Below are 13,014 nucleotides of genomic sequence, written 5' to 3'. Positions count from 1 at the left end.
TATCCATTTTTTTCAAATACAATGTATATTTATCTTATAATGTAAATATATTTAATCAATTTGCTACTCTTCATTATCCTACCTTTCCCTATGTCTTTTTTTTTATTTTCTTATTTTCTTGTTTTTGTTTGTCTAGAAAATTATTTTATTTAATAAAAATAATAATGATTTTAACTGTATATTGATTTTGCTGATAAATTTTCAGATGTCATCACTGATAGGACTCAATTGCAACGATTTTTGGGTAGTTTGAATTATATATCCCCATTTTATGAAAATCTGTCAAGAGATTTAGCCCCCTTATATGATAGGCTAAAAAAAGGTTTTAAAGGTTCCTGGACTGATAATCACACAAACCTTGTTAAACGTATTAAGCAACGTGTCAAATCTTTGCCTTGCTTAACTCTAGCTAATCCTGCTTGGCTAAAAATTGTTGAAACTGATGCCTCTAACATTGATTTTGGTGGAATACTTAAGCAAGTTAATCCCCATGATAATACTGAACAATTAATTCGATTTCATTCTAGAAAATGGACTGATAGTCAAAAGAAGTATGCAACGGTTGCATATGAAATGTTAACCATTGTTAAATGTGTTCTTAAATTTCAGGATGATTTAGATAATCAATTTTTTTATTAGAACAGATAATTGTCTTTCAGATAAGCCATCCAAGTTCCATTCATAAATTGCATCTCCGTTATACGATATATTGATCTAATTTCAATCTCTTTCCTCTATCAGAACATATTGAGGAGTTGGATGCGGATAATAGTTAGAACTCATGCGGGGTATATCAGCATATTTTTTTCTCTATTGCTTCCTAACTATACCTCTGAGCTTATTAAGTTCAGAGTAGATAAATAACTGCAGAAAAATATAAATATTATTATCATTATTATTATTGTTGTTATTATTATTATTGTTGTTGTTGTTGTTGCTACAACTATTACTACTACACAATTACATTCACTACTAATACTTTTATTATTATTATTATTATTATTATTATTATTATTATTATTATTATTATTGCCACTGCTACACATATTATGTACTTCTACTACTATTACTACTTCTACTCCTATTAGTTATTATTATTATTATTATTATTATTATTATTATTATTATTATTATTATAGTTTCATCATTAATTTAATATTTAAATAAATTATATTTCGATATGTTATATAGCATTTAAATTTAAAAAAAGATAAATTATGAAAGAGTGGAAGTCTATTTAGAACTCTTCAACCATGGATTTCTATTTTTAAGCTAATGAAAAAAATAGTTATAATAAAGGATATTATATTTTCAAATTCAAATATTTCTAATTCCTTAATACAAAGATTTTATTACAATACAATTAATCTTTGTCCTAAAAACTGCCAAGTGGCTTCTCAATAGTTTGTCACTTGGCTAATTATAGTGTTTCATCCTCTACTTTCTAATATATTAGTATGCCCGAGTGATGCGCGGATAATATTAAAATATTATTTTAAATTATTTTATTTTTAAATGTATTGTTCAAGCATGTTAAATTATATTAACTTAAAAAAAATTCAACTATCATATTATAATACCTCAATTAAAATGCAAAATAAAATAATTTTTTTCTACCTCCACCCCCCCTCATTTTTTGTAGTCACATAATCAATTGACTTTTCTTATCTCATATTTCAAAATATATAACTTAGAATAGATAAGTTTTATTATACATTACAAATAATGAAATATTAGATTAGAAGAAGACTCCAAAATAATTTAATCTCTTAGAAGTGGTTGTAATTTATAATTCAAGTTAAATGCTTTCAAATCTATCAAAATATTATTTTATCTCATATTCTATTTTAAATTCTATATGTTTTTACTTAAAAATTCAAAAAAAGATATTAACTTGTCCTAAGAATCAAAATAATTCCATAATGCGTGTAAAAATTTTTGAATACGAATTTTAAAGGTAAACGTAACATCATGAATTCATTCTATGAAAAAGAATTTTAATATCTGACCCATGATATATTATGTTTAATTATACTTTAATCTACATCACTAAACATTTACCTCTTTCGATTATGATTTAACGTATTTAGTTACAACTTATTCGCATATACTTTAAAAAAACTATTTTATTTGATCTTTTAATTATTATTTTTTTGTTTTCTTTTTTTATAGTAAGGAACTACTCAAGAAGAAATATAAAAATACTACTTGATTGTATAAGATAAATGACAGGCAATCAAATAAAAAAAGATACACAAAAATATAGATTTGTACGCAAAATCAAGAAAAGAATAAACCAATTGAAATATCTAAATGCCTACAAATTTTATTTTATAATCTTCCTAAAACAGAGTAGAATATGAATGTGGTGTAATGATTCTTCAAAAGTCGTTTTTCTGCTCATGAGAAATATATCATATTTGTATATATTATTTGCACGACTTGTTTCGTATTTTGATGATATCTATATACATCTAATTAAATAGATTTTCATTCAAAAAATACGGAAGTAAGATATATGTTGTTAGAGTTATTAGAATTATTAGAAAAACAATATATACAAAAAAGTAATAGTAAACATAATAGTCCAGCATTTATAGTAAATAAACATAGTGAACAAAAAAGAGGAAAAAGTAGGATGGTTATTGACTATAGAAATTTAAATGCAAAAACTATAACATATAATTATCCAATACCAAATAAGATATTAAAAATAAGACAAATACAAGGATATAATTATTTTAGCAAATTCTATTGTAAATCAGGATTTTACCACTTAAAGCTAGAAGAAGAATCTAAAGAATTAACCGCATTTACGGTACCACAAGGATTTTATGAATGGAACGTATTACCATTTGGATATAAAAATGCACCAGGTAGATATCAACATTTTATGGATAATTATTTTAAACAATTATCTAATTGCATAGTATACATAGATGATATATTATTATATACAAAAACCAAAGAAGAACATTTAAAGTTATTAGAACAGTTTACAGATATAATAGAAAAATCGAAAATAAGTCTAAGCGAAAAGAAAGCTGAAATTATGAAAAACCAAATAGAATTTTTAGGAATACAAATAGATAAAAGTGGAGTAAAAATGCAACAACATATAGTACAAAAAATAATAAATTCAAAAGAAGAATTAGATACAAAAAAGAAATTACAATCATTTTTAGGATTAGTAAACCAAGTAAGAGAATATATTCCAAAATTAGCAGAAACTTTAAAACCACTACAGAAAAAATTAAAAAAGGATGTAGAATATAACTATAATGAAGAAGATAAAAAACAAGTTCAAAAAATAAAATTACTTTGTAGAGAATTACCAAAATTACAATTTCCAGATGAAAATAGAAAATTTATATATATAGTAGAAGCAGATGCTAGTGAATATAGTTACGGAGGAGTACTTAAATATCGATATGAAGCAGAAAAAATAGAACACCATTGTAGATACTACTCAGGTACGTTCAATGAGACAGAAATAAAATGGGAAATAAATAGGAAAGAATTATGTTCATTATATAAATGTTTATTAGCATTTGAGCCATATATTGTATATAACAAATTTATTGTACGAACAGATAATACACAGGTACGCTGGTGGTTAACAAAGAAAATACAAAATTCAGTTACAACAAAAGAGATTCGGAGACTAGTTTTGAATATATTAAATTTCACATTTACAATTGAAGTGATCAGTACTAACAAAAATGTTATTGCAGATTACATATCAAGACAAAGCTACACAGACTGAAATAATAGAAGAAGATACTCTAGAAAAAATACTTAACACCCTAACTACGCTTTCAATGAAAGTGGACAGTATGGGTAATGAGATAGAAAAGCTAAAGACTAATGAAGATAAACAGAAGTCTATAGCTACAAATCAGCTAACTCAGCAGTGGGCAGAACTATGTCGATCAGAAGACATTAAAGTTCCAGAGCTAGAAGGAGACGTTGGGATACTCCATAAAACCCATAACATTTATCAATCTACTTCTGCAGGTACAAGCAAAGGAGTTAATAGACCAAGATACCAGAATATAAATATGAATAAAATATTTGAAAAACCATTTACACCAAAAACACAAAAGGACCACTTATTTATACCCCCACAAATTAACACATACCGAGATAGCCTAAACCAAGATAAAAAAGTTTACAACTACACCGCCCAGAAATACATAGAAAATATATACAGAGTACAAACCTTTCTAAACCATAACCCCAGAGCTACAAACATCAAAGAACCAAATACCAACTATATAACCCAAAAATTACAAGGATATAACAAACTAATTGCACTACCCAAAACTAACCCAAGCCTAGTAAAAACCTGTTTTGACTATGGACTATTAAACACCATATATACCCAAGACAGAGAAGAATTAACAGCTATGGAAGAATTATATAAGATATTCACCACCTACAAAAGGATAACGAAAGGAAATTTATTTTATATAAAGTGTTATACTGCACCGGAAGAGATACTATATGATGAAATAAAACCAGTTATACAAGTTGTAAAGATAGGACTAACTAGAGATATGATCATACCAGAAAATATTACACAACAACCGGAGATACCCAGAATTGAGATACCGGACTTCTACGCAAACAAACGACTTATTGGACTAGCTACGATTATTCAAGAACTAGCAAATAATTATACTAATGGAAACCCAATATGGAGTTATTATTCGAGAGATCATCAAATGATTTACTCAAATTCAAAAGAGCTACGACAAGCAGATATGGAAGACGTCAGACAATGGATAATGACACTACTCAACCCAGAAAAATAATCTACCGCAAGAGCAATTAAAAAAGGATTTATTTCAGATGGACTACTAACAAGATATTGTAAAATAATTGGACACAAATACCCAGATCATCAATGTTCAAGATGCAATGGAGAAGATAATATTATTCCAGAAGTATATCTAGAATAAAAATCAAGAAGGACAAAATGTCAACTGAAAAGATAAGATAAGGAGCAATAATGGAGATATAGCAGATACGACTTTGGACCATTTATTGTACAGATTTTTTAGTCTTACGATAAGATTATAAGTTAGCAATAATGTAGAGCATTTATGTAAATTTTGACCTTTCTTAGCTTTTTTAGGGTAGGTAGCTTTTTAGACCTATAGCCTTTTTGACTTTTTTAGTTTTTAGTTTTACAATTTTAAAAACGTGTGAAGATTAGATTGTAAAGTTTGATTGTAAAGTTACTTTTCGTTCTATAAATAAAGAAAGCAGAAGGCATTGCAAAGGCAAGCCTTCATGCGTTGAAGCAAACATTCTCTCTATTCCACAACAAATATTTTACTCAGTTAATTAAATACACATATTTCAATGGAAAAAGCTATGGAGGAGCAAACTTCAGAAATATCAAAACTACCCGAACAGGTATATTTATTTATGATTATGAATAGCTAAATTCATAATTCCCAACAATCATGATATGATAAAATAAATTCATATTAGTTACTTTATAGTAGAATTATTCGAAGAATAATATGTTAAGAAGTTTATTAACAAAGAGGAAACGGAGAAAGATCCCTAAGGACTATGTCATCCTAAAGGTGAAACCAATGAGGCAAGAAGCCGTGGCGGGGAGTAACCAGAGTAGAGACACTGTTTAAGGGAAAAAGTATCCGAATTACCATGTTAATAGTGACGGAAGAACATATTATTTAAGAATAATCTAGTATATAGTAAGCTAAGATGACCATATTTTGTTATGTACATGGTTGAAGGGAATATTTTGAAAAAGCAATTTTATGAAAATGAATGATTATTTATCTGATGTGATGGTAGATAAATTTAAAATACTTATTTTGTATGCACTTAGAGATATAAAAGTAGTAGATATAAGAAAAATCATATTAGAAAAAGCCTTGGGTAAATATTACATGACTAGAGTAAATTATATACCATACCTACCTAATTACTCTTACAAATACTTACCATGATAAGTTACATAGAATTTTTAGAAAAAGATATGATAAACATACAGTTACTAGAAAAACAGATAAAAATAAATATAGATAAATACATGAAAACTAAAGATATAAAATACATAGAATTTCTTAATAAAAATATGCAAGAACTACTAAGGCTAAAACAGACAACTACAAAATATTATAATAAAACCAATTTTAAAAGATGATCATTTGGATTATCTTAAAGTTTTAATATTATATATACTTAAAGATATAGAAATTATAGACATTAAGAAAATAATATTAGAAAAAGTAATAGACTATGAAATTGAAACTACAAATTGGCTAGAACAGTTATACAAAGAAATTTACCCAGAAAGATATTATTCAGATTAAGAGATGTTAGAATACATTAGAAAAACTAGAGAAAATCAAGAAAATCTAAATAATGAAATTAATTATAGAAATCGAATTAGAAAAATAATGGAAAACCTAAAAGAAAAATTAATATGGATAGAAAAAACCTTAGAAAATTTAGAAAAAAGTACATGTGATAGTTTATATAATTTAAAAAACTCACTACGAGAAGAACAACACAAAATAATAAATAACATTGAAAATCTAGAATCAAATATATATTACAGTACAGATAGGATAAATTATTAACAGAAATTTGTAGCTCTGCAATTACTACAGGATAAAATAATAAACAAATTAATGAATATATCATACGAAAAAAGTAAATCATTAAAAGATATTGAAACAAAATTTAAGGAATATCCACGCACAAATAAAAATAGATTCACTAGAAACCTAATAAATCTATTTGAACTATTAAATATTCGCACCCCCTACAATTGGTATCAGAGCCCAGTAATTCAAAAAATACGGAAGTGAGATATATGTTAGTGTTATTAGGTGTTATTAGAGTTATTAGAATTTATGTTAGAGTTATTAGATTTACCTATAAATTATTAAATTAATTATGCGAAGACCATTTAAAAATAGAGAAGCTTTTAGAAAAATCAAAGAATCTTTAATTAGTAATTATTCAGAATATATAAGTCTAAATAAAACAAAAGAAAACCCACAAAGATTAGCCTACTTAATTACATTAATATCTAGTATTGAATCAAAATTAATAATCCATTTAAAATCTAGAAGAATGAAACACATACCACCTAATTATGATAAAATTAGATTTAAATATCCGCCAAGATATTATAAATATAATTTAAAATGAATAAAGAACAACAATACAAAGAATTAAAACAAATTATTTCTGAAAAACGTAAAGAATTAAAAATAAGAATAAAAAGACTACATTATAATATATTTGCCGGAGTTAGTAAAAACTCAATAGATACACAAAAAGATGAAATATCAAAATTGGAATCACAAATAGATAGTTTAGAATATATATATCAACATGAACTATTCACAATAAAATGAACAAAGAAGAATTTATAATAGATGAAAAAATATATGAAAACCACGAAGGATCAAAAATAAAAATAGTATTTTCTAATCTAGGAAGAATATATAAGAAAATAGGTGAACATTTATATCTAATGTTAGAAAAAGAAGAGTTAAAACTAGAAGATAAATAGACAGCAATGGTAAGAATAGAAAGAGAAAATGAAGAGATAGATAGGAAAAAGGAAATAGAAAAAATAAAACAACAAACTACGGAAGAAATACGAAAAATAGAAGAAACTAAAAATAGTAGGATCGCTGAATTAGAAAAAGAATTACAAATGTTAAAAGAGCTGTATGAACAAAGGCAAAAAGAAAAAGAAGAAAAAGATAGAGAACAGAAATTACTGAACGAGATAAATCAATTTAAGAAAAAATTGGAAATAAAAAACAAAGAATTAGAAATAAATAATATAGATATCGAAGAGACAGAGACAGATAATTATGATTCCAAAGATAGTGAAACATATATAGAAATATTAACAAATACAAAAAACTTAGAAATTAATGAAAAACAAAAAGAAATTAATGAGGAAAACTTAGAAAGTACCTACACAGAAATAAATACTCTTGATAAAAAAGAAGATGAAAATATAATACCTAAAACAACAGAAATAAGAAAACCTATATATTATAAGAATAAGTTTAAAAAATATAATGAATATGACAAATGGATACCAAAATAAATAATTAATAAAAATTATAACTTTTTAGACCTAGACTGTGTAATAGATACAGAAAAAACAATACAATTATGGATAGGATATATGACAAAACAATTATTAGATAATAATATAAATATAACAGATGCACCAGAATATATAGAAAGAACACTAATAGGATCAGTAAAACTATGGTTTTCAAATTTAACCGAAAATAGCAAGAAAGTATTAAGAACTAATAAACTTATAGAAGGAACATCATCAACAATAACTAAACTAACCCCTATAGAACTATTAAAAAAATATGAAACAGCTATAAAAGATGAATTTGGTAGTACGACAACAATAGAAGAAGAACAAGATGAAGAAAAAAATACAAGTAGGAATTTAATGTTAAAACTAGCAATATGTAATATGTGTTATATAGATGAATATACTTGCGCATTTAAAGAATATTATTACAAAGGAGCATATAGTATAGAAGAAAGTAAAGAGATAAGGAAATTATATTTTACTAAATTACCCGAGCCATTTAGTTCAAAAATAATAAAAAGTTGGGAAGAAGCAAAAATAGTAGATACGTTAGGAGCAAGAATAAAATCTTTATAACAATGGTATAGAAACTTATGTGAAAAATATAGAGAAGAATTAAAAATGGAAAAAACATTAATAAGAAATTTAGCATGTTGCAAAAATAAAATAGCACCCCAATTTGGATGTGAAGAAAGATATTATAAGAAAAGAAAAAAACATAAGAAATATAAAAAATATAAAAAATCAAAATATAAATATAAGAAACCAAGAAAAAGATATTATGTAAAAAATTATAAATATAAAAGACCATATAGAAAGAAGAAATCTATAAAAGAATGTACTTGTTATAATTGTGGAAAGTTAGGACATTTAGCTAGAGATTGTAAATTACCTAAGAATCCAAAAAATAAACAAATATCAGAAATAAAAGTAGATAATACAGAATATATGCAGATAGATTATATAGATTATGAATTAGAAAGTGAGGATAGTATATATGAAATTTCAGAAAACGAAACAGATAATGAAATAGATAGTGAAACAGATGGATCAAATGACTGAAGAAGATATAAAAATAATAACAAAGGAAGAATATTTAAATGATGAAGGAACGGAACAAAAAATAATATTTGACAGTAACATATTTGATGAAATAAAAGGAAAAGAATTAGATTTAAGTGTAGAGAAAATATTTAAAATACCAATAATAAAAAATATTTTTACTAGGAAAAAGGATGAATATTATGTAGTATGCCAAAAAGAACATGTAATAGACTGCAGATATGCAAAAGGCAAAGCTAGTATACCACTAGTAACAAAAAGAATAATTAATAAAGAAATAAATGATATAAAAAGTAAATGAGATCCAATAAAATATGTACACCTTGGAGGTACAGAGATATTAATAAAAGCATATTTTAGAGAAGGAATAGATACACCAATAGAATTATATTTAGCAGATGATAGAATTATAAAAGGAAATTATACACCAATAACTGCCGTAAAAGGAAATCTAATATATCAAAAATTTAAATTTATAATAAGTGCAAATTATTCAGTAGCAGTAACAGATAGAAATATAGATAAATCACTCGTATTATATTGGAAAATATCAGGAATAGAATTAACCCCAGAAAGTAAAATATTTACAGCAAGATGTAAAAATCTATATGTATTAACAACAAAACATAAAATAACAGGAAAAAATAAGATTAACAAAATACAAATAGAAAGCCCATTTGAACAAATTGTAAAAACAATAGATTATAACGATTATACCTATAGAGACATAGATACAGAAGAAAATTTAGAAATAATAAATGATAGAATAAGTACAACGAAAAGAATAGCTAATGAAAAACCAGAATCATCAAGCTCATCAAAAAGAACAAGTTATGAAACAAATTCAATAAGTAATTTAAACCAATATTACATAACAGAAAAAATAAATGAAAAAGAATATCTAATACTTTTGAATACAGGACAAGAAGAAAATTATATAGCAAAATATCTAGTAAAAAATGAAGAAATAAAGACCGATAATGATATGTGCCCAGATCTACCAAGAAGTTTAATAAATAATAAAAATATAGCAGAAAAAAAAATAATAATAGGAGTTAGGAAAATAAAAATAGAATTCGAAGTAAAGGAAGAAATGCAAAAAACAGATATAATATTAGGAATAAAATGGTTAGAACAAGTAAAACCATATAATATAGAACATACACAATTAAACTTAACATATAACAAAGAAAAGTTATTCTTAAAAAGAGCCTTAACATGAAATGAAGATATATGTATTAATGAAGATAGTAGTAGAAGGATATTACAGTAGATATTATACGCCTATGATAGATACAGGAGCAGAAGCTAATTTATGTAGATATAATTGCTTACCAGAAAGCAAATGGGATAAATTAAAAACACCAATAATAGTTAAAGGATTTAATAATGAAGGAAGCTTAATTACTTATAAAGCTAGAAATGTAAAAATACAAGTATGGGATAAGATATTAACAATAGAAGAAATTTATAATTATGAATTAACATCAAAAGATATACTTTTAGGAATGTCGTTCTTAGATAAATTATACCCACATATAATAACCAAAACATACTGGTGGTTTACAACACCATGTAAGCAGAAAGTAAGAGCAAAAAGAGTTAATAATAAAATAAGAAAGAAAACTGATTGGATAAAAGGAAGTGAAAAAATTACACAAAAGTTAGAAACTATAAAAAATACTGAAGATACAATAGAACTAGTAGTATTTTCGATAAATAAAACAGAAATAACTATATTTTCAATAAATAAAATAGAAATAATTAAGAAAAAAGTAGAACAATTATATAGTGAAGATCCATTAAAAGGATGGGAAAAATATAAAACTACTATAAAAATTGAATTAATAGATAAAAATAGCATAATAACCCAAAAACCATTAACAACTATATATGTGACAGAATATAAATAAAAAAATATTGATTTTAAATAATAAAAATCAATGAAAAATTTAAATTAAGCATAAACATTATACCTTGATTCTTATATGGAGAAATCTTATTTGCATAACGTATTATCTCTTTGTCCATGAAAGAAATTTATTATGATAAAGAAAAACATAAATTATTGTAAATAAGAATTAAATTATGATTGTGACCTGATGAAGTGTTATTTTTTTTTATTTTAACCACAAATTATGAATGTTTTAAATCTAATAGTTTAAATTTGATTGCTCACAATTATTTTCAAATTTACTCTTCATAGAACAATGAAATATATCAATTCTTCAATAATAATATACTTTGTGTAATTACTACTTCATCAATTCAAGTTATCACAAAGAAAGTAATGACTTACTTTAACTATTTAAAAATGAGCTTCTCAACTGCCACACGATTATTCTGCGAATCCTTAAACCAAAATAAAAATGTTCAGATCTTACCCAACACTAACATAAAATATTTTAGATGAATTTTTATCCTCCGAATTTAAATGGGGAAAAGAATAATTAACATATATCAAATTTATTATTTTACAAAACATGTATTTTTCAAAAAAAAGAAAAAAACTTTTTCTCCATAACTTAATTTTTAATTTAGTTATGTAATCTACACAAAAAAGAAGTATTTATTTTTTCAACACTACGGAAAAAAAGAAAAAAAAATTTCTCCAACATTAAACGACTATCACTTTCATTTTCTTTTCACGAGAATGTCTATTTTACCTATCATAATTTTCATGCTCCATAACTTTGAGAGGTCCTCTACTTCATCTTCTTACTTTTCTTCGACTTTCACATCTTTCTTTAACAAATTATTCAAATTTTTCTTCAGCTGGCTGGATAACAATCGGCTCATCTCTAAAGAAAAAGAAGATAAAGATATAAATGATGAAAAAAATTCAACAAATGACATAATGATATAGGTGATGGAAAAAATTCTGCAAATCTATATATAATATAAAGGAGAATCGTGGACAAGGTTATGTGGCACCTCTTTATGACCTCCATTCCTATTTATCTATTTTCTTTTTTTTTTCTAATTTTTTTCTAATTTTAAAATTATTTTTCTATAAAAAATCATCTATATAACTCATATCTTTTCATCTTCATAATATCTACTCTTAATTAGTATTAGTAACATCCATAACTCCCAAACCTTTCATGGTTATAACTCCAAATATTTAATAAATAATTTTATGACCCTCAAAATCCCACATAAAATTTATTTCTATTTAAATAAAATTAATTTGAGTCATATTGGCTATGATATACTTTGAAGTGCTAGCAACATATGAGAGCTTTTTGGCATTGGTTCCTCCAAGGCATGAACAAAAAACTCTTTAAAACATTATTTTAATTTTGTTTCCTCTTTTCCACCTTATTTTTAAAATGATTGGAATATGTTATGTTGCAATATGCTATTATCTTTTCCCTTTAACTCATATCTACAGTATTTTTTTATGCTTAGTTTTTTTCACCCGTTTTAGAATGATTTAGTTAAGCTATAATGTAATAAAGTTCATCTTTTCCTTTTGATTCTTAGCTATAGTATTTCTTACATTTTTCATGCTTAGTTATTTTTTGTTGATGACATTACCATTTTATGTCTTCAGGTTATTGTGTTTTGAAAGTGGGGAAAGGAAGACAACCCATACGTGCATGTTATTTAAGAAACTATATATATATATATTATATATATATATACGTACCTTGTTGAGTACAGGCCGCTATCAGCTGACCATATATATAGTTCCTTAGATAAAACTTTAATAAGCCCATTGATAGAAAATGAGAATGTAAAGTTAATTTGTAGTACCTTCTAGAATGTAGTTTAATTCATATAAAAATTATTTATTATATATAATCTAAAAATGCAAT

Source organism: Capsicum annuum, chromosome 3 (genome assembly GCF_002878395.1).
Source record: "Capsicum annuum cultivar UCD-10X-F1 chromosome 3, UCD10Xv1.1, whole genome shotgun sequence".
Classification (NCBI taxonomy): Eukaryota; Viridiplantae; Streptophyta; class Magnoliopsida; order Solanales; family Solanaceae; genus Capsicum; species Capsicum annuum.
Note: the sequence above shows the minus strand (reverse complement) of the source record.